Source organism: Spermophilus citellus (genome assembly GCF_964194105.1).
Source record: "Spermophilus citellus genome assembly, chromosome: 2".
Classification (NCBI taxonomy): domain Eukaryota; kingdom Metazoa; phylum Chordata; class Mammalia; order Rodentia; family Sciuridae; genus Spermophilus; species Spermophilus citellus.
In genome coordinates this window covers 223,217,023-223,220,345 of record NC_138183.1, presented here as the reverse complement: position 1 = coordinate 223,220,345, position 3,323 = coordinate 223,217,023, and positions in this window count along the sequence as shown.

The following is a 3,323-nucleotide window of genomic DNA, read 5'->3' as shown; positions in this document are numbered from 1 at the left end:
GCCCTTCAGAGCAGGCTTGTGAAGTACATCATAGAACTATTCACCTGGGCCAGGGAAGGGACAAGAATTTATCTTTGGAATTCAACCTTTGACTGGTGGAGGTGGCTCCAGCAGTGCTCACTGCCTGGCACTTTCTGTCTTGCATATAAAAATGCCAACAAGCTCTCAGGAATGCCCCAAGGCTAAGCCTTCGGACAGAAAGTTAGAAATAGATGGAAGTGAAGCTAATTATCATCCTATTTTACCTGCATGAAGTTGGTTGAAGGCCACACAGAAATGACTAGGACATCCATGGCTGTGGCACAGATGGGGCTAGAGGACATGAAGTGATTCATGGGTGGCTGATACTCAAGGTCATGTAGATATGCAGGCCTACATGACTCCAAGGCTGGGTTTGCCTTCCATAATTCAGGTGAGTTCCCAAGAAGATGTTTGGTTTAGTGGAACTTAAGCATGAGTTTATTACCCTGGGTAATTAGATGAGGATCTTGTATTGATTTTACACTCTATCAGAAGTGGGGCATTATACAACCACTCTTTGTATATCTGAGGGCATGAATCCTTTCCCCTATTAACCTCCCAAATGAGTGTGGAAATAAATACAATGAATATAGGGCTCTAAGACAGTGCCACCAAGTAAACAAAAAAAAAAAAATAATAATGTGAGCTTCATGTGCAAGTTTAAAATTTTTAATGTAGGCACATTAAGAAATGGAAAAATATACAAGAGAAATTAACTTTCACAATCTACTTTAACTCACTGTTATCTATGTTGTTATCTATTATTTCAACACGTAATCGATGTAAAATGGTTGCTGAGATAGTTTGCATTCTTTTTGTTTCATTTTGTCATACTGTCTCCAAAATCTGGTATGCATTTCACTTGTGTCAGCACACCTCACTTCAGACTAGTTATACTTCTGTGGTTCAGTGCCACATGTAACTCATGTGACCGTGTTGGACCCTGGTTGATCTTTGGTTCTTTTTTTGAACTGAAGAAGTTACTCTGAGAAAGGCAATACTATAGCACCTCTCCTTGGGATGAGATGGAGTAGGGAGGATTTCTATATACTTCTCTGACATTAGGACTTCAGTCTATATTATTTCTCTCTGAAATAAACAAAACGTCAAATTGACAAGGCTCATAGCTAAAAGTGATTAAAACAGTAATTCCAAGACAAAACCAAGCCATACGTGACTCTAATGCTTCCAGGTTTCTTTCACTTGTTCACTTGTCTTTAAACTGCAGGACAAACTATTTTTAACTTCGAAAAAGAGAAGATAAAAAAAATTTTAAATGTTTGTGCATTATACTGTGTTGTGAACAATGTAAGATAGTAGTTCTAAAACTGAGTTCCAAACAAGGAATCCTGTTACACCTGAATTATAATTTATATGCAAATACATTTGCTTTACTAGTATAAAAAGTGCATTTTTTATTTTCATAGGTTTATATTTCACACAAGGCACATATGTAATTTATATAAAGTTTAATAAGACATTTGGAAGATATAAGAATTAAAATAATGTTAAAAGCCCAGGATTTAGAGATGGACCTGGATTTAAATCCCAGCTTTACTACTTAACATGTGTAACTTTGAGCCAATCACTTAACTCAGTTTTATCTTTTTTCATGACGGGAATGACAATATCTGTCTTGGGTTATAGTAAGAAACAAAAAGGATATGTTAGAAACTTGGCACAGTGTCTGGCACATGGTTAGCGCTCACCCAAAGGGAGCTTTTACCGTTCATGAACAAAAGGTCTAATGATAAGGCAGCCACTGTGCCTTCGATGTTTCTCACAGTCTACCAGTTCAGAAAATCGTGTATGGAATCACGAAATACTGTGCACACCACAAAACTCGATCCTGTTCAGAAATTTACCAATAAAAGGGACATTTCCCTTTCAAATCTGGGAAAATTGTTCATTAAAATCCATAGGCTCAAAGCAACCTGGCTGGAAAGGTGTTGAGGTTTTTTGTTCTTTTGTCTCTTAATCCTTACACTGTGGCCTGATTCTCATAAGAGCTGAAATTAGCACTTTAATTTCCATATTATCTCCTTTATATTACGGATGAATAATGTGCCGGAATAAAGAAGGGGATCTTAGGGGGAATTACCAAAGATGAAAAAAAGTATTATGCTTCTTCCTGAACAGCCTTTTATATCCTGCCCTGACTTATCTCTGTTGAAGGAGCAGATGTCTCCATCCACTCAGTACAGAGCCGAATCGCAGAAGCTACCCTCTGGGAAGCAGGAGTCTCCTCAGATAAACCTCCTGCATTACCTCTCCCACATCCTCTTTTCCCTTCCCACTGGAGTCAAGTGGTACAGGTATGTTGACTTCTGTACGAAAATGCTATTGGTTGCAAAGTCCTAGTCATGATAATAGGTAGAATATATTAAATGCTGCCTATGGACCAGGTATTACACTGAACATTTCATATGCATTAGCTCATTTATTCAACCTCATGAGCTGTTTCACAGATATAGAAACTGAAGCACAGATGCCTAATGTCTTTGCCCAGATAAGTAAGTGCTGAGCAGAATTTCAAGAGACAATTTGATTCTGGTATCCACACCCAGTAGTACTATACAAATCATCAAGGAGACCCAACACAAGAATCATCCACCAAGTTCTGCTTAACTTTTTAAACAGTCCATTCATTTTTCTCCATCTTCACCAACGACATCATGTCTAAAACTACCATCTTCTCTCTGCATGGAGAACTGCAATGGCTTCCAGCTTGTGTCTGTTTTCATTCTTATCTTCAAAAAGCCAAGGTTTCACACAGCAGTCAAATTGGATCTTTTGGAATATAAATCAGACTTTGCTCTTATTTTGCTCCAATGTGTAAAACCTTCTGCTGGCTTCTGCAACCCTTTTAGAATAAATCCAAATTCCCTACTATGATCCTTCAAACTGTAGATCATCTGGGTACTGTTGACATCCTCACCTCCGTTCTTCCTATTCTCCTCACTCTCTCATCATATTATTCTTTCTTTTCTTCAAATATGTCAAGTTCATTCTTCCTCTGGAGCCTTGGCACTGCTGTTGCCCCTGTTTGACACATTCATTTCTCCTATCTTCTTCACATAGCTGAATATTTCTTGTCATTCAAGACAAACACTCAAATGTCACCTCCTGAGGGAGGCGTTTCCTCCTCACTCTAACTAAAATCATCTGCACCTTTATGACCCCCTGTTTATTTTCTTCTTAACACTTATGTCTACACAAAATTATTCATGCATTTATTTATTAGCCTCTCTTGTTTCTGCTTTCTGTTTCTCATCAGGAGAACATAAAGTTCCATGAAGTGG